Source organism: Macrotis lagotis, chromosome 3 (assembly GCF_037893015.1).
Source record: "Macrotis lagotis isolate mMagLag1 chromosome 3, bilby.v1.9.chrom.fasta, whole genome shotgun sequence".
Lineage (NCBI taxonomy): Eukaryota > Metazoa > Chordata > Mammalia > Peramelemorphia > Peramelidae > Macrotis > Macrotis lagotis.
The window spans coordinates 205,271,016-205,291,688 of NC_133660.1; the positions used below are offsets into that span (position 1 = coordinate 205,271,016).

At 37.1% G+C, this 20,673-nt stretch overlaps 1 protein-coding gene across 1 annotated transcript in view; it reads right to left on the reverse strand.

The window, feature by feature from the left end:
- The window catches only part of C1QTNF7 (C1q and TNF related 7), a 153,873-nt gene extending 139,341 nt beyond the window's left edge, over window positions 1-14,532 (reverse strand). Inside the window, exon 1 of the mRNA XM_074229764.1 lies at window positions 14,103-14,532. The gene's annotated coding sequence lies outside the window, so the exon portion shown is untranslated. The remainder of the gene's footprint in view (window positions 1-14,102) is intronic.
- Window positions 14,533-20,673: the final 6,141 nt, after the last annotated feature.

Sequence of the window (20,673 nt, forward strand, 5' to 3'; positions counted from 1 at the left end):
TCTATTTGACCATTATGTATTAGCATAAAGAATACTAGATTTGGTCAAGGAGACCTAAGTTTGAATTCTGACTCTGGCATTTACCATTCCTATGACTCTGCCAAGGTTCTTTAACTCTCTGGTCTTCTTTTCCCTTGCATGGGGAAAGCACCTTGGGAACATCATAAATGGTGCAATACTATTTGTGCTACCTACCTCACAAGATGACCATGAGTAAATTGTTTTGTGAATCTTGAGTCATTTTTGTAATCAGACTGGCTCCTTTGTCAAAGAAGAAGGCTTAGAAAAGTGAAAAAGTGAAAAAAACCACATAGCCCTTTTTTCATGGAAAGGAAGTCAAATAAAGTCCTTTTGATGGACATTGATTTAATATTTCTAAGATCCAACTTAATGTTCATCCATACCCATCTGAAAGCTGGCTTCCCAACCCAGCTGTTCTTGCTTTGTTTTGCTGCACATCATCTTGTCTTTGAGGGTTCCCTTCTGGTCAGTATTGGGATAGGAATTTTTCTTTCGTCCTTGACTTGGTAGCCTGACTTCCTCCCTACATCCTTACCCTTCTATATAAGAAATGAGGACCTTGATCAAGTTGTTCATTAACTATTTGCTTCCATCAGGGTATAAATTACTATGGAGGATGGGCAAATGGATTCTGGCCCCTTTTCAGACATGGCTGTGGTAGGTCTCAATGAAAGCAAACACCCCACACAACCTACATTAAGATGACATTAAAGCACGTCCTGTCCACATTCTCACTTGATTTTTCCAGCAACCCTGGGGAGTAGATAACTGCAGGAATTACTAGAACCATTTTACAGATGAGGAAATTGAGACATAGAAGGGTAAGTTATTTATCCAAAGTCACAGAATTGGTAAGAAACTAACTTGCACTAGAACCTACATGGTTACTTGGGTTCCAAGTCAGCTTTTTCCCCATTTTTATCATAGCATTCATTGTAATATTGTAGTAAATTAGTTGCTAAATGGGAGAATTTAATCCAACCATCTATTCAGAGCATGAATTCTTTTTATAGCATCCCTGACAGGTCATCCTATAGCTCCTACATAAATCTCTTTAATGATAATGAGCTTATTTCCATGCGACAATCTGTCCCATTGACAGACAACTCTAAATGCTAAAATTCCTCCTTATATTGAACCAAAAATCTATTGGTCTTACATCTGTCTTTTTGAGCAATAAAATAAAAAATCTGTTTCCCTCTTCTATATGCTACTCTTCTTGCATTTCTGTTTAGTATCTTTTTTTTTCATTCTAAACATTTCCAACTTCTCCAGCTGTCTCCTTCATGAGCTAAACTCCTTGAGAGTAGGCTTTGATTTATCTTTGCCTTTATATTTCCATTGAAATACTTGCTTGAACTAGAGGACCTGGATTCAAATCTTGACTTCTCCTTACTAATTATGGAATGTTGGACGAATTACTTAATCTCTCTGAAACTATGTTTTCTCATTTACAAAATGAGGTGGGGGTTGAATTAGATCAGGGAGTCTTAATCTGGGACTACAAACACTTGATGACTATTTCACTATAATTGATTTTCTTTGTAATCCCATGTATTGTATTTTATTCATTTAAAATATTAGTCTAAGAAGGGATCGATATACTTCACTAGATTGTCAAAGTGTCTAGGACCAAAGAAAGTTAAGAACCTCTGAACTAGATGGCTTCTGAAATATCTTTCAGCTGTAAATTTGTGATCATAAGATGTTATGATGTCACCATACAGGGTGACCATATTTGGATATGCTACAGTCTGTTAATGTCCCTCCTAAAATGTAAACACTGTACAGGTTTCTACAATAGAGAGAGTATAGTGAAGTTGTGGTTTGTGTGACCTGAACATTATGGATTCTGTAGTCCAGAATTCAATTTTTTTATTAGCAGTTACAGCGCACTAATTAGACTTATTAAGTATATGAGCTGCTAAAATTACAAAAACTTATAATCAAGACACGTTTCACCAGTTCTACTATGCTTTTCCAATGGTTTCTCCCTTATCTCTCCACCAAATAATAGAACTTTTCTACACTCATTTTGCTTTGATATCTCATTGTCTCAGAAGAAACACTTGGTTCTCAGAGCCAAGGCTGAAAAAGGGAAGAACTGGAAGGTGCCGACAAGATGCAGAGGTTTGGCAACAGACTATCTTTGTTTCAAAGACAAACTGTGATGGGGCACAGGATCCTTATCATCTCTGAGAGAGTCATGGATGAGGGCTATTTTTTGGCCAAAACCAACCACATAGATTATGAAGATCATCCCTGAAGGCACAAAGGGGCTATGGTTTTTGCCATTGGAAGTACTATTCATATGAGCGAGAAACAGCTTTTCCACTGAACCAAAGCATGGAAATACTTTATTCCTGTTAAATTTTACCTTGTTGTCTGGCTTATTGTCCAGGTCTGAATAGAGGAATTTCAGGTAAATTTATGCCTGACTATTGAGTTTGCATATTTTCCTCTCATTACTGTCACCCTCTGACATGTTTGCCAAATTGCAGGATTTCCTTAGGAGTACCTTAAGGTTTCCAAATATGAAACCAGTTTCATGTAATGCCTTGAATACACACACATCAGGAAAATTATATTATGGCATCTCAAAGATAATAATAATGTTTATAATAATAATAGTAGCATTATTATGAAAAAGACACTTTCCAAAAATTTATTAGTCAATGGCTGTCATCTTAAAAAGATATATAATTTTAATAAATAAATTAAATTTAAACCATTGTGATGAATGAATGCTGTGATATTTGGTTATCCCAATAGAAATGCAAAAAGAGTTCACTGTACTTGAACATGTCCCACAAAATAAAGAATGCACTATAGGGTAAAGATTAGCGGAGCAAAGGAGTGACGTACAACTCAATCAGAGAAGGCACAAACGCAAGATGATGGTGACTGGGCTTGGTGTTGACTGGAATGCTGGATGATGTGGATTCAAGAAGGTTTGAATTCTATCTCAGGGTCTTTCTATCTGTCTGATCTTGGCCAAGTCACTAAACAGTTCTGATTCTCAGTTTCTTCATCTGTAAAATGGGGATAATAGAGATCTTTATCTCCCAAATTTTTAAGGATCAAAGGAGACAATCTCTCAAGTGTTTTGCAGACTTTAAAGTACCACAAGTTAACTGTGAGGACAACAATGATCCAAATGAGAGTGATGATGATGACCATCCCCTTAACATGACCTAACATTTTAATGAGGTTGCTAAAGAAGTAAACACATCTTAGAATTGCCTTGATAGAAATACATAGTTCATAGAGTAAATCAGATCATATTAACTCAGTTCAACAAGTCTTACTTGAGTACTGATTCTATGTCTTTTCAGTCATGTCCAATTTTTTGTGACCTCATTTGGGGTATTCTTGGTAAAGATACTGAAATGGTTTGCTATTTCCTTCTCCAGTTAATTTTACAAATGAGGAAACTGAGGCAAACAAGGTTAAGTCACTTGTCCAGGCACACACCATTAATAAGTGACTGAGGTCAGATTTGAACTCAGGAAGATGAGCTTTGCTGACTCTAGGCCCAGCACTCTAACCATTGTACCACCTAGCTACCCCATTATACTATTCTGTCTTTAGAATATTATATTTTGTTCTTGGCATCACATTTTAAGAGGGGGGGGTAATGGCCAGTTATTAATAGCTTAGGGAAAGGTGGCCTGACTGTTGGGAGGATACAGGGACTAAGCAAATAAAGGAATAATTAAAGCAATTGTATTTCCTTAGCTTAAAGGAGAAAAAAGCTAGCGGAGACATGATAGTAGCTGTTATTTTAAGGGATAGCATGAAAAGGGTGGAGTACACATCTGGTTAAATGGAGTTTGGCTTCAGTTCAATAACCTGAACTGAACAATCTAAAAACCTGAACTGTCCAAGAATGGAACAAGATATCTTATTATTCAGTCAATCAATCAGCAAGCATTTCATAAATGCCTACTTCATTCCAAATACTATGCTGGGACCTGAATATAAAATTCCAAACAGAGAAAGCCCTTGCCTTTGCAGATCTCACTTTGTACTATTTACCAAGTAGTTCTAAACCACTTTAGGGTTTGTAAAGTGCTTTACACACCTTAGCTCAATGTCTGTAATTTTCAAAAACAAACCTGTGATACAGGTGTTACATTTCCCCGATTTGAGAGATGAGAAACAAACTAAAGTTAAAAGACACTGGGAGATTTGCTAAAGAACATCAAACTAGTAACTGTTTGAGGAAGGATTGTTTAACTTAAATTTTATTTTTACTCTGAACTTAATAAAAGCCAAATAAAATTGGCATTTCTACATACATTGTAAAACAGAAAAGAATTATACATGAAACTGCAGATCTTCATTATGGACAGTTTGTTTTTCTTTTTAATTATGTAATAAATTCAACCTGTAGCTTTCACCACTGTTCTCTGTATTTTTTCCTGGTGTTCCTTCTGTCCTTTTCTCTGAATTTTTTAAAAGGATTCCTCAAAGACTCACTTTATTCTTTTACTCTTTTTTTTGCTCCCTATCTGTATCTCTTCTCATCCTCCCATGTCCTTTTTCCATGAAAAAGAAGAAAAGAAAAATAAAGTCCTTGTAACAAATGGGCACAATCATGCAAAACAAATTCCCATCTCACAGGTGCCTTACTGAATCAATCACCTCTGTCAAGATTCCTTGGGAGAACCAGCGTTCTTAAGTCTTTCAAATTGTTTCTGTTTATATAGTTGTTATTATATAAATGCTTCTCCTGGTTCTAATTAACTTCACTCTGTATCAGTTCACGGAGGTCTTCTCAGTGTTTTTTTTAACTGTCCATTTTATCATTTATTATGGCATGATATTATTCCATTATTTTATATGCCTGTTCTCTGTTAGTACAAAAAGAACTGCTATGTATAGGCAGTACAATAACTAGTGTAGGAATTGGAAGGTCTGTGATCAGATCTTGCCTGAAAAGATTCTTAGCTTTATAACCTTCAGCAAGTCACTAAGTCTAAGTTCAGAGGAGGGTTGACTAAGTTTTATTCATCCTTAGTTTCATCTAAATTGGAGGGAATAAGAGCACTTACTTCATGGGGTTGTTGTGAGAATTAAATGAGATAATGTATGTAAATTGCTCCAAACATGATAGTTGTTATTACGTTTCCTTTTCCTCTTTTTTTGGGGGGGGGGGATTTTGCAAGGCAAATGGGGTTAAGTGGCTTGTCCAAGGCCACACAGCTAGGTAATTATTAAGAGTCTGAGGCTGGATTTGAACTCAGGTACTCCTGACTCCAGGGCCGGTACTCTATCCACTGTGCCACCTAGCCGCCCCTTTTTCCCTCCTTTTTTGATCTCTTTGGCTTATAGACTTAGTATCATTGTATCTAGAAGAATGCATAGTTTTGTGAACTTTGAGACATGGTTCCAGAATGGTTGGACCAACTCATAGTTCTACCAGTAGTTCTTCCTGTTTTCCTGCACTCTCTCCAACATTCGTTATTTCCTTTTTTGGTTATCTTTGCCAATCTGATATGTGATGTAGAGACATTAGAGAGGCTTCAATTTACATTTCTTTAATTATTAATTATTTGGAACATTTTTATATGTTACTTGATAGTTTGTATTCCTTCTTTTGAGAAATGCTTATTTTTGTCCATATAAGGATAAAATAAATAATATAATACTTATCAATTATGGAGTAACTGAGGCAGGCTTAACTAACCTCTAACCATTACCTCTCTAAGGTCCAGATGTGTTCCCCCTAATATCTGAATGCCCACTGAGAAGGAAAGCTACAAAATGGTGACCTGAATTCAACAGAATCAAATAACTGACAATCAACATTTGCTAAGCATGACATATCGTTACTATGCTAGACCCTGCCCTCAAAGATCTCACATTCTAAATTTATAGAGCTTTTCATGGTTTGCAAAGTGCTTTACATAGGATATTTTATTTTATTCTCATAATAAGCTTTTGAGGTAACTTTTTTTTATTGCTCCCGTTTAATAGATGAAGAATAAAGACTCAGAGGAGTTAAGTGATTAGCAAGATTTCAGTGATTTACAAGGACAAACATCTAGGCAAATGTATGAGGTAGGGTATGACCCCCTGTCATTCTGAGTCTAAGTTCAAAGTTCTATACACTATGACATGCTGCTTTTCTAAGGCCAAGCATAGGATGTCTACTTTTTAGGGATACTTGATGTTCCCAATGTCTTAGGGCAGTTTTTAGGTTGCTAAAGATTAAAACTGAAAGCTTTAGGGGCTTGGGATTTATTGTCTTAATTATTGAGGGGACACCAGAATGGAAGAAGAGCCTTGGGATGACTTGAATAGTTTAAAACTGCTTTAAAACTTGGCAACCCCTGATGTGTGTATATACACACCCTATGCTCTCAAATGGACACTTGTTTTTGGTAGAATCAATCAATAAGTGTTTTTTTAACCACCTGCACTATCCTGGGCTCTAGAGACAACAAAAACAAAGGCAAACACAGTCTACTGTAAGATTTATAGTCTAGCTGGGAAAGATGAATATATGTGTATATGATGTGTATGTAATCTCTAACCATTAGAGCATACATACATGTCCATACATGGATATGCACATGCATGAAAACAAACATATACATACCCACATATGTAGTCATTAGAGCTGTTTTAATTTACATATCTATATATCCATATATCCATATATCTATATATATTCTTACACAAAATAGAAGATGATTTTGAGGGTGAGGCACTAGTATCAGGGAGCATCAGGAAAGTCCTCATAGAGAAGGTGGTCCCTGAGCTGAGCTGAGCTTGGCAGAGGCTAACTGACTTCTCTAAGAAGATCATTCCAGTTTGACTTTAGGAACATCTCTGGAATCCTCAACAGAGCTCTGGTCTGTAGAGTTCACTTATGAATTAGGCTTGAGAGACAAGCAAGCATATTTTGTACACTAGAATGAGATTATGGATTATTTCCAGAGGAAGTTTACATATCAGTACAGTGCATATACTTCTCTGTATTAAAGGGTTTGATGAAAGCACAAGGAACACAGATGGTAAAAACAACCTCCTTAACCACTCTCAGATTTTAAGAGCTTGGTTGTGTGTGTGTGTGTGTGTGTGTGTGTGTGTGTGTGTGTGCAGGTGTATTGGGAATTGGGGATAGTGAGGGAATTCACTTAGAAATGGAAAATCATTCATTTAAACTTCACCAATTTAGAGTCTGCAATATTTCTGGTAAGATCTGACAAATTTTGCCTTTGTATTAACTTTGAGATATCTATTAGTGAAACAAAATTGAAGGGAAAATAAGGCAATCAATTTTCTACTTCCAAAAGTGGCACATTCAATGAGGTATAGGAAGTCATTCATTCCTTTCCTTTCTATTATTTTATTTTTAATTTATGGAATAAAATAAGCATTTCCATAGCAGTGTAAAATAAAAGGATAATTATATACAAAAATGCAAATTTATTGTGTAAAAGCTGCTATTCCTTTTAAATACATAATAAAGTTATGTAAATTTCTTTTTAAATTTTTTTTCCTCCCTCCCCTCTCCCTCCCAGAGATGGCTACCACTAGATACAAATGTGTGTGTGTGTATGTGTGTATATGTACATGTGTATATGTATGTAAAATCTTTCTTTGCCTACTTTTATTTATCAATTCTTTCTCTGGATGCAGTTAGCATCTTCTGTTTACATCCTTTGTCGTAAATTTATAATAGTTCACATGACTTACTCAAAGTTGTTCTTAAAAAAATATTGCTGTTACTGTATACAAGTTTCTCTTAGTTTTGCTCATTTTGCTCTTATTTATGTAAATCTATTCATGTTTTTCTAAGATCTTTAAGCTCATAATTTTTATAGCACAGTGGTATTTCATTATGATCATATACCATAATTTTCCCAGTCATTTATTTCTCTCCTAAACATTTAAGAACCTATCACCCTGTATAAAGCACCCTCTAAGACTCCAAGGGCTATATGATTAAATAGAAGACATAGTCCTTGTCCTCAAGAAGTCAGAGCCTAGAAGGGGAACTAAGACATGAATTCATAGGAGAGATACAAGATGTAATGTGAGCAGTGTGTGGTATGAGTGCTGATGATAACAATAATAGCAAGAGGGATATATTAATAGCTAGCATTTTTATAGCAGTCTAAAATAACCCTGAGAGGAAGGTGTTATTTTTATTAACCATTTTGTGATTGAGGAAACAGGCATGCAGAGGTTAAGAGACTGGCAACTGGTAAGTGTCTGAGTTTGGATTTGAACACGTCTTCCTGACTCTAGACCTAGTCCTCTATATTGCTAGGTACTTCTAAGTAGCTAATATAAAGTGTGATATGAAATCTCAGCTTCACAATGCAGATAATTCTACCTCTTACCACTCTTTCATAGTAGACTCATAAAGATGATCCAGTTCTTAAGATAACAGATCTAGAACCAGAAGAGATCTCAGATGAGTTCTCAGATCTAGCTCAACCCCATCCGTTGATAGATGAGGAAGCTAAGGTCCATAAAGAAACATGTGCATGTCTTTAAAAGGAAAAACTATTACCAAACACTTTCAAACACCATCCCTTACTTCCCCTATCCCCTTCCCCCTTCCCCCCAAAATGATTATGTGATTGCTACAAGTTTTAGCCATAAAATTGTTCCAGTTGGTCGTGGTTTGGAAGTACTTCTGGTAATTTATTCCATCTGTGACCTATATGATGTCTTTACGCCCAGAATAAGTTAATGAATCTTTAAAGATCCCTGGTTGAAAGCTCAGGAAAAATCCAAGTATTGGTGATTACAGTCCAAAGGAATTGAACTTATAGGACTGAATTATCCTTTCACATCAACAATCTCATTCCATTACTCTTTTCCCCCCCACCTATTTGATAGAGGAGATAGGATCATAGAACCTAAAAACTGAGAGGGATTTTGGAGACTATCTAATCTAACAATTCAGTTTTTTTCAGAAAAGGAAACTGAGGCCCATTGATGAGAATTTACTTACTGAGGTTAAATACCTAGATAATAGTAGAGTCAAGCTGAGAATTCAAACCTCTCCACATGTTGTAGAGATCGTTATAGTTCTATTCTAAAACTTTGAGTTTTCTTTGATTGGTTTCACACGTAGTAGGCAGGTGGCTCAGATACAGTCTGGATAGTGAAATGGTTGCTACACATGAAATCCTTGAGAACTGGGGCTAAATGTGAAAAGAATATGGTTGATATTAGGCTATGGAAGCAACTTTTTTATGAGAGAGGCCATAAGCAAGGATGGTGTGAAAAAATATTTCAAGTATGAATTAAAGCACAGTTGAAGGGATAGGGTTTGGCTTTCTCTAGTCTCCAGTACTAAGGGAAAAAATACTCCATTAGCTACATAGGACTGCAATTGAAAATTCCACCACTGTAATTGTGAGTTCTGAAGTAGTTATGAACTGTTTTTCTGGAAGTCAAAGAGATTAAAGGAGAATTAGTTAGATTGCCTATTTCCCTCATGGTATAAGAAATTATAATTCTTTCTCTTTAGGCACAGAGAATATTTTGGCATTTTGTTCCTTTTTTTTGCAATTTATGTTTTGTTAAATCTTAAATGTTTTGCTTTTGGATGTGTATGTCTCTGGTATTTTTGGTATGAAATAGAGTAATTCACCAGATGGGGGAATTAGGCCATGAATTGAATAGTTATTAGTCCCAACAGAACCTTTGCTCCTGGGAGTAGCTAAGGGAACAAGGAAAGTAATATTTCACTACTAAATGTCTAGATTAATCATGATGTTTAAGAAATGATTAACCAGGACACTTAAAGAATAGAGTATTTTGGTTAATTAAAATTTTAGGTCAATTGGGACCATAAAGCATAACCAATTGTTTTGCTACAAATATTTTGAAAATTGATGATTTGATTTCCTGTTCTAGTAAACAAATCTTGAAGGAGTTAGGACCTTGCTTGAAATTCTTCTGAACATCAATTATGACTGTCTCCAGTTAGAGGTGTAGATTTGTTTACTGATGCCAGAATAAGCCTCAGTTCTGATATCTTTTGTTTAGAATTTAATTCTAACTATGCTTGCTGTCTCCAATATCTCCTCTTTCAAATCCATCTTTTATATCAGTGATGTCATCAAATAGAAATGGGGCCACTATCCAAGTAAGAATGACTGTGGGCTACAAGTTGTCTTAGAAAACCACAACGGAACATTATCTGGGTTTTATTGTGTTTTGATTTATATTATTGAAGATTTCCCAGTTGCATTTTAATTTAAATTTGATAGTACTAAGGAGTGTTGGGTCACCTGTGACCCTCTCACCTCAGTTTAACACTACTGCCAGAAAAGTCCTCCTGATACTGCCATGTCGCTATCTGCTCAGAAACGTTCATTGCCTATTGAATACATTTCAGACACTCTGAGAATGAGAATTGTTTTTCTATAGTAACCAATGCAGTGCCTTGTATGTTGTTAAATAAAAATTTATATATTGGAGGGTTCCCCCCCCCAAATAAAAGAAATCCTAGGTAAAACTTGTTTTGCTTTGGATTTTTTTGGTTTTTGGTCTCTCCTCATTTTCTCCTTATAGTGGATAGCGTCCAAATATTCATAGAGGGCACATATAAAATATTAAATATAAAATGTTAAAACATGCATTACAGTTCTGCTTCTTACTGTACTATTTGTCATCTTGGCTGAACCACTTTGACTCTTTGGTACATGGTTTCCTTAGACAAAAATGTTGGCTTTGACCAGATGAGCATTTTTTTCTCTTGCTTTGTTTTAGTTTGTGATATTGTGTATCATTACTCTTAGAGAACTTGGCAGACAAATATACAAGCCTGTTTTACTAAATCAGAAGAAAATAGTGTACTACGAAAAAAGCCTTTGCACATCGTCTCAATCTCCAATTCATGCTCCTAACCTTTAGTTACCATTTACCACAGCAGTTTACATTTATACACTGTATATTAATTTAAAAGGGAAAAAAATTACATCTGGGAAACAAAATATGCCAATTAAAATGTTTAAAAGGGGTGTATCTTTTTCTTCTCCCCTTGTACAATATACTCTAAATGGTTGAACTTTTAAAATTTTGCCTTTTTCTTCAAACATATGGGACTATATAAAAAACATCAAAGATGATCTTAACAGTATACATATACAGAAGCAGTAGATAATAAAAAGAAAGCCTCAAAAACTCCAAGGCGGTCTCTTTCTATTTAGGTGTAGCAGTGTACTGCCAGCCTAGTGAGACATGGAAGCCGGGGTGATATATATTGAGACTGAGGGGGCAGAGAGGAGAAAAGGAGTTTTCTAATGACTTTTTTCTCAATTGGATGACTGAAGTTCCTTCAGCTTTAAATCCAGGATAACCGACTTTACAGATAACCTCGTCCAACTCCTTTGCCTTGTTGAGGAGGAAATTAAAGTCTCTAGAAGTTAAATGGCTCCCCCCAGTTCTCACAGATTGGAAAGGGCTGAACTAGAATTCAGTCTGGCTCTTCTGACTCTTAAATCATTGATCTTTCCATCACAAACAACATGGCTCCCTCTCCTTTGTAGGCTTTCTGAGTTGAGTGTTTTGGTTATTCCAGTGTGGATACATGGTGATATTTTTAAAAGATTGTGTTATTGAGATTGCAAAAAATTCCTGACTTAACCCTTTTCTTCTTTCCTGCCTTCTCAGGGATTTGATTTCTGGCCAAAGGAGTAATTTTTACATCCCAGTTAGCGGTCATAGGGCTGTTCGTAGAGTCTGGAAAACTATTACGGACCTGCAACCTTAGAATGTCAGGATTATGACCACTAAATGAAGGTAGCCCAGCTGTACTATTTACCACTAACCTGCTGCTCTCTGGGATTATACCTCCTAGCTAGACAATAGAGTGAAAATTTCATAAGGACAGGAATGAGAGATGAGAAACAAAATGATTAGCTCATCGGGTCCCTCCCCGGATAGTAGAGGAATGTGTCTGACCTGGCTTTGCAGTGTTTTGTCCAGTTTTCATTTTAAGTCTCTTTAGTTCTAAATGTCCCCAAATGACAAGTGTTTCTGATGAGTCAGCAGGGAAAGGGTAGCACGAAGTATGATTCTGTTCAGAGCCTCAGAGGGACAAGTGGCTTCCTGAAAGGCCATTGGTCCCTAGGCTATGAAGTCCGACTGAAAGCTGGAGTGGTCACGTAATGCCACACTGCGCAGTTCTCAACCCCACCCATCCCCTGGGTAGCCACAGGCGCCATGCGGCTCACTGGATGTTTCTGTCAAGAATGAAGTCATGGGGTGGTGGGGGTGGTGCTGGTGGGAAGGCCCCTCCACTTCAAGATAGGGTGGGGGCATCTCCAGTTAGACCAATGACTCTCAGAGGGGAAACCATGCAAAAAGGGGGTCATAAACTCTCCGATGAACCTTTCACTGCCTAATGCAAAAAAAAGAATTGGAGAAAAAAAAGAGACGGAAAAGAAGAGAAAATTTAAGATGTCCTATAAAACCTCCTTTCGCATTCCTGATAAGTCTTCCCTGTTTCTAACTTCCCTTTCCCCAAAGGAACAAAAGATTCTAGACCCAAGGCTCAAACATAGATTATAATCCCAAATTTCTAAGAAGTCCTATGGTTTAAATTGTTCCCATAAGCTAGAAGGCAGAAAGAAGAATTGTGATTGTCTGTTATAATGAAACAGGTAGGCATTCTGGCCATAATAATTCTCATCTCCTGAGGAGGCCCCTCCCAACCCTCTTCTGAGGATCAGGGGATATTAGTTTTCTTGTGGTTTCTCCAAAAGACCATTTCTCTGCCCAAGTGGCCTAATGCCAGAAGTTGGTAGACGGAGAATTTCACAGACATCTCCAGCTGAAAATTATCTACAGACTTCTCAAAGCTCAGTTTGAGGGAGCCTGATGCTCGAGGCATGAAGAATTTGGGATGAGCTGCATCTACCCAGAGAATTCCCAGACCTGGGGAATATCTCCTTCTGTGCACCTGGCTATCCAGCTGGGCAGGAGAAGAAGAGTGATAACCGCATGGTTTCCTAAGGACGCTGCAGCGGTCACAGAGCTGCTGAGGTACTTTATGGCCTAAACTCTCATAAGCAGGGATCTTTTCCTACATTGGGCCTAATGAGAAAAAAAAATAAACAAAACAAGGAAATGCTCTGAATAACTTTTGCTCCAAACCTGTACAAGAGGCTGCCAAATCACCCCTTAAACACAGTCATTCTGAAAAATGGATTGTGATCCAGTCCACAAATGCCGATGTCATTTTTTGCTTTTTTGTGGGGAAAATTCAGACATTTAATATCCCCCAATTTAGTTCCAAGCCTAAGGAAGATTCAAATGTTTGATTTCCTTAATATTCTTAGAAACGCCTCTGAAACTAGCTGACCAGGTGCCATGGCAACAAAACCGAAGGAAATTTTCAGAATGATAGAAAAAATATTATTAATAAGGAAGAAATGGATGGAGGGAAGAGAGAGCAGGGATCAGGAAGTAGAAAGACACAGAGAGCAAAACAAAGAGAGAGAGAAGAGACAGAGAGAGAGACACACACAGAGACAGAGACAGAGACAGAGAGAGAAAGAGACAGACACAGAGAGACAGAGAGATAGATAGACAGAGACAGAGAGACAGAGAGAGAGAGACAGAGAGAGAGAAACACACACACACACACACACACACACACAGAGAGAGAGAGAGAGAGAGAGAGAGAGAGAGAGAGAGAATCTATCTAGACAGTAAACAAACCCATTAGAGTCACACAGAAGTGACCAGCTCAGTCAGGGTTTCAAGAATTGTTAGGAAAGAAGGTAATCATTCTTCCTAAACCCAAAGTTATTTCCCAAAGATCCCTTCACACCCCCAAAGCCACAGGAACTGAAAAACACCAACTGCTGAAACTTTTGCGCAGCCAATACATCATTTGCTCCCACACTCTCTTAAAAAAAGAAGAAAAAGAATACAAGAAGTAGCCCATGTCTCTGGGAGCAGCTGCCTTCCTTCCCTTCCTCCACCAAAGCCTCCTGAGGAAGGGCAAACCCCAGGAACAAAGGAGCAGGAGCAGCTCTGCAAGCATCCACCCCAAGCTCCTGGCACCGACTCCCCCTGCCCCTCAACGCGCTTACCTTCCCTCCAAGGAACCGGCGCATCAAACTGCCCCCAAGAACATGAAACTCCCTCGGACCGACTCTCCCATGAATCTGGTCAACGTGAGACCTGGATGACGCTTGGTTTGGGTTTGGGTTTGTTTGGGTTTTTTTTTTCTCAAAGTTCCTTCAAACTGTCACCGAAAAACATTGGAGGAGCAAAGGCAGGACTTGTCAGAGCCCCAGGAAGGCTTGAAGCTAGGAGCGCAGACTCTCGTGGAACTCAGTTCTGCAGCCGACTTTCCCCCGTTGAAACAGCCTCCCACTCCTTCTCTCCCAGGCACTTGCCAACTCCGATAATTTGAAGCAACTGCGATCCTGCCCATAAAACTCCCATTTCAAAGAGCCTTGTTTAGGGAGGAAGGAGCAGAAGCGAGGGTGTCCCTGTGCGCCCCGGGCTGAAGTCGTCGGGGTCAAGGGCCCCGGGACGCAGAGCTTGGCAGCCCCACCTTTGAACCTTCTTCAAGAGAACTTTTCAAGACAGATGGGCATCGCCCCATTGCTGGGTAAAGGGGAGAAACTGAAACCTATTTCAGGTGGGAACAACAAATTTGAGACTGGCTGTGTGTGTCCCTGCAGTGTGGTGCCTAAACAAATTGTTTATTGAATCTTTTTCATTAGATTATACTTTCTTTTCTTTTCTGATAGGGAGCAGTGAGATGACTCTCTAAGGAAAAGGTTCAAGGTCATAGCTGTGGCAGAATTGAGATTCGGTTGGAATCTGTGGTCTGGCATTCCAATCAAGAGCCCCTGTCTTTAGACTGTAATGGAAAAACCCCTCTTTGATTGTGTTTGGATTATCCTTAATCTCGGGGAATGGGCCCAAATAACAGGCCTCTAGGTTAGCTTTTCCCAAACTATGATCCAGAAAATGTGTGCAAATTTTCCATTATTATAATACATAGTTCATATTTACTCATCTGCAAAAAATTCTTTCCTCCCTCCTCCGTGAACATGAAGTTTTTTGAGGGCAGGCACTATATTTCATTTGTGCCTCTGTATCTCCAATGTCTAGAAACAGAGGAAATTGATCAATATTTGTTGAATTCTACGGGGAAATTCCAGTGGTAGGAATTCAATACAATTGATTTCGATTCAACATGTAAGAATAAGTACCTCTGTGCCAGACACTGTGTAAAGTGTTTTTGTGACTTTTTTCTCTCTAAAACACCTTTTTGAGTGCATTATTGACCCTTTAAGTTGTCTGGTAAAAACCTTTGTGACCTTTCTCAGGAGAGTGTTTTTAAAAGCATAAAACAAAAAACCAAAGGATTACAAAGGAAGTCAATGATATCTACATCTCTTTATATTTATATAGATATATAGATATCCACACACATATATGTATATGCGTGTGGGTATGTATAATACATACACAAACACACACACATAACCATATATAATGCACATGTGCATACAATGATTCACATGTATTTATACATATATTCCCATAAACATGAATATGTGCATATATATGCATATATAGTTATGCCTGCATTTCCATAAAATATGTATACAGCCATGTACAACTATATATACATATTTTGTATTTATACATACATTCCCATAAAATATATGTATATATACACATACATATAGAAATGCTCTTATACATTCCCATAAAATATGTGTGTATGTTTATTTCTAGATATATATAATATATATTGTATATATATATATACATATATATATATATATACATTTAATCTCTCAAATTCAAGGACCTTTTGAAATCCATTTATGGTCCCTTTAAGGGGATTTCAGGTTAATAATCCCTATCCTAAAAAAATCAAATATGAAAGTAAATATTTATTTTAAAATACTAAAAGCACCAATTTTGCAGGATAAAATAATCCTATTTTCCCTATTTAGTTTCTAACATTTCCCTAATCTCATTTTCTCTCTTGTTGTATATATCCCCAGAATGCTTAGACCGTTGTTTGTTGGATTCTATTAATATATTTCTAGTTCAAAGTATTTTGGCTGAGTCAGTTATATCATTGTGCTTTAGGTCATTATTACTAAAGTCAATTCACTGAATAATCAATTCATCTAACAATAATTTACATTTATGTGTTCCATTATCATTACAAAGAACTCTGCACTCATTATTTACTGCAATATTCATAGGTGTAAGCAGAATAGATATTATCCCTATTTTAAAGATGAGAATTCTTCTCTAAAGTGCTTCCTAAACCTCAAATCAACATAAAAATGTGAGCTCCCCCCCAAAAAATAAGATCCTTAGAACAGCAAAAAAGACTCTGTGGTTGTGTGGTCTTAGAGCTCTGTAAGCACTGAAAGCACTCAATCTGGAGTCTTAAAACTTGGATTTGCATTCCCACTTTGCCACTGGGTAAATTATTGATTGATTGAGGGCAGAAACGAATTTATTTTGTATTTGGATCATTTTTTTTTATTGTTGATGCATGAAGTAGTTATTAAGCATTTTCTTATGTCGCCAAGCACTGTACTCGGGAAACAATGACAAAATAATCCATATCTTCTAAGGAGTTGACATTTTAATGGAGGAGACAATAGGTTTATATTAAAATATGCACAAAACTCATATAAATCAGATACAAGTAAAAAGAAAGGCACCAAAAGTTGGGAAATGGGGGAGAGCTCAGGAAAACCTTCATGTAGGAGATGATACTTGAACTGAATTTAAAAGGAAACCAAAATTTCCAAGAGGTGGAAATTGTGGGCATGGAAGTCAGTCAATTAAAAGATAAAAAGATGGGAAATAGAATGCTATATATAAGGGACAATAAGAAAACCAGTTTGGTGGAACCATAACTGTTCTTATTCTGGAAGTAAAGAGGAGTGACAGTGTAGTCTTTCCCTGAAAATACATTTTTGTTTATTTATATGTGCTATTTGTAGAGTCGTAAATCTAGAGCAAGAAGAAAACTCAAAGATCAACTCGGCCAATAAACACTTATTAATCATCTACTGTGCTAAGTGATGGGGATACAAAGAAAGCCAAAAGATGGTCCTTCTTTCAAGGATTTCACAGTCTAATAGCGGTCACAATATACAAACAAGACAACATTTTTAAACAAGCTTTGTACCAGATAAATTAGAAAGAATTAGCACAAAGAAGGTATGAGAATTAAGGAGGATCACATAAAGCTTCCTGTAGTTCAACCCCCTCACTTAACAGATGAGGAAATTAAACCCAAAGAAGTCCAAGGAGTTGTCCAAGGTCACACATACATACATATAACATCAAAAGAGAATTTGAACCCAGGTCTTTTGCTTCCACAATCAGCACTCTCTCCCTGAACCATAGAGTTACTATGTCTCCTCTGTAGAATATATTGAGCTCCTTTAGGCCAGGAACTGTTTCAGTTTTATTTTTGTATCTTCAACATTTTACACAGCACTTTACACACAGTAGAAGCTTAGCAAACATTTGCTGAATGTTGATTGAAGCATTTATCACTTAGTGATCCAAAGACAAATGAATGCCCTCATTCAATTAATAATTTGTCCAAAGACAAAGTTAGAATGCAAACTCAAGTCTTATGACTCCAAATTGAAAGATTTCAGTTCTAAAAAAGCTCTAAATCACACAATCACTGGGTCTTTTTGCTGTTCTGGCGACCTTAAAAAAAATCTTTAAAATGAAGATATTGAAATAGATTATCTCTAATAGGCCCCAAAAAGGTCACAGTTAAAGATAGTGGGGAAAATGGTAAAATTGGAATCATAGGATGTTTAAATTCAAATCCTGCCTTTCCCATTTACTTTCATCTGACTTTAGGCAAATTATTCAGTCTTTCTGTGTCTCTTGTTTCCCATCTATAAAATGAAAGGCTGGACTTGATGGTAATTCTTATTCTAGATTTAAGATTCATTTAACTTGGATACATGAAATCATAGCCTTGATCACTTTCTCATTCATAGTATCATGGATTTAAAACTAAGGAGGAAACTTACAAAACTGAAAGATCATCTAGTCTCACCCCATCTTCAGCCTGTCTTTTTATAGATGAGGAAATCAAGTTTTGGAGCTATTAATCAACAGTAGATCCAGTGTTTTAATCAGGGGTTACTTGACTCTAAATAAAACAGCAAAAAAACAAGGATGACTTGTTTGTGAAAAATGACACAAAAAATAATTCCTAAGGACATATTTGACTTGAAAAGAATATGCCTAGTGAAAATGAGAGACAACCAATAACTCAGATGTTATATAGTTATCCCTGAGATAATAAAGAAAAAAAGAGGTTTATAGCAAGTTGAGTAGACTTTCTATGCAAGTTTGATGGAACTACATGGAAAAATTGCACAAAAGAAGTTAAAAGGGCTTTGGTTTGAATCAGTGAAAGAAAAATCTAACCTAAAACAGTGAATAATACACTAAAATAAATCTCAGTGTTCTACTTTGGAGCATATCAGTTTCTAGGCTCCAAAAGGGTTTCCTAACTAATGGCAAATAACCAATGTGTGATTACAGCTCACTTGCAATTACCCTTGAGCATGGAGAATAATAATGTGGCTAACAACTATGTCACAGCTGTTTTACAGCATTTTTTCAAAGAGAGGCATTTCTGTTCACGAAAATTAACTTCCAGATGACAGTGAAACCCATAACTCAACACTCCAAATTCTAGGCTTTTGTGGACCAAATTCAGTCTTGAGGGTACCCAAAAATATTGCTCTTTTGTACAGATTCTGTCTCTTTCATATCTCTGGGGAACTTCAGAAGACACCTGAGTGTTTTGTCTAGGTTTCCACATATGTGAATCAAAGATCACATTTCAGTACTCAAAATAATAATGTATACATCAGGCACAGGACTGTTTGTATTCTACCCCTAGAAAATGCAGAAAATGGAAGGACCTGAAGAATTTTATAAATAAGGGAGAAAACAAATAAATATCTCAAATCAAGTCACAATGAAAATAGTTCTCTTCCTATTCTGATGAATCCCACTTTCCAGAGGTCTCAAATTTCTCCTTGCTTATCATAGTTGTTACTTTGTCTTCAGACATGTCCAAGTCTGTATAACTCTGAGGACTATACAATCCATGAGATTTTCTTGGCAAAGACACTGGAGTGGTTTGCTATTTCCTTCTCCAGTGGATTAAGAGAAACAGAGGTTAAGTAACTTGCCCAGGTCCCAAGCTAATAAGTGTCAAATTTGAACTCAGATCTTCCTGTCTCCAGGTCCAGCATCTGAACCATCCATCATCTCATAGTAACACCCTGGACTCTTCTTAGAAAGAAAGCAAACTTGGAATTTCTAGGGGTGGGAATTCCCAGTATTTTGGTATGTCTCTTTCCACAGGGATGAATGCAATTCTTTGAGCACTAATGCTATTCTGTGATTTTGGTTCTTTTAGAAAGAGGAATGAACTTGAGCTTAGTAGGGGAAAGTCCCATTGTGCCAATACCATTTTTTTCAATAAATCTCAATTTCTAAAGAAGCATATGCAGACCTCCAAAATTAAAACAACCACCTAAATCTCAGACTCCCTTCAGAAAGGGACTACTGGGGCTAAAATTCCAGTAAATCCCACTTTCTCCTCCCCCAAGAAATCTTTAATAAACCTTCAGTAAGTCATCAGCAGACTCTTTTAAAATACCTACTGTATGTTGAGGGCACAAAAACAACAGTCTAATGAGAGCAAAGAGGGCTGGAAGAGTCTTCTTCTAGAAGATGGGGATTTAGATGATTCTTGAAGGAGGCAGGGAAGCTAAAAGGCAGAGATTAAAAAAAAAGAGAATTCTAGCCATGGGAGATAGTGAAAATACTGGGAATCAGATGAATGTCTTGTGCTCAGATTTACAGAGACCAATGTCACTGGATTACTGAAAGTATGGAAACTGGGCTGGAGTTGAGGTTAAAATGTAAGCAAACAGGGTGGCTAGGTGGCGCAGTGGATAAAGCACCGGCCCTGGAGTCAGGAGTACCTGGGCTCAAATCTGGTCTCAGACACTTAATAATTATCTAGCTGTGTCGCCTTGGGCAAGCCACTTAACCCCATTGCCTTGCAAAAACCTAAAAACAAAGACAAAAACAAGAAAATGTAAGCGAACTAGAAAGGTAAGAAGGGACCAAGTTATGGAGATCTTTAAATTCCAAACAGAGGATTTTATATTTAATTCTGGAAGCAATAAGGAGTCGACTGAATGGAATGGGTGGATGCTGCTGCTGCTGCTGCTGCTGCTGCTGATGATGATGATGATGACAATGGTGAAGATCAGACTAGCATTTTAGGTACATCTGTTGACATCTTGAATGGAGGACGAATTGGAGCTGGAAGAGACTTGGTCAGTAGAATATTGCAATAGTTCAGGTGTGAAGCAATGAGTACACATGGGTGGTTGGCTATAGAAGAAAGAAGGAGGTGTATATGAGAGATGGTTATGAAAACAGAAATAATTGGTTTTGGCATCTTATTGGATAGAGGGGATAAAAGTGTGGAATCAAGGATGAGCCTTAGATTGAAAACTTGGGTGACAGGGACAGTGGCATTACCCTCTATTGTAATAGAGAAGTTAGGAGGACAGAAGGATTGAAGGGGAAAGACAATGC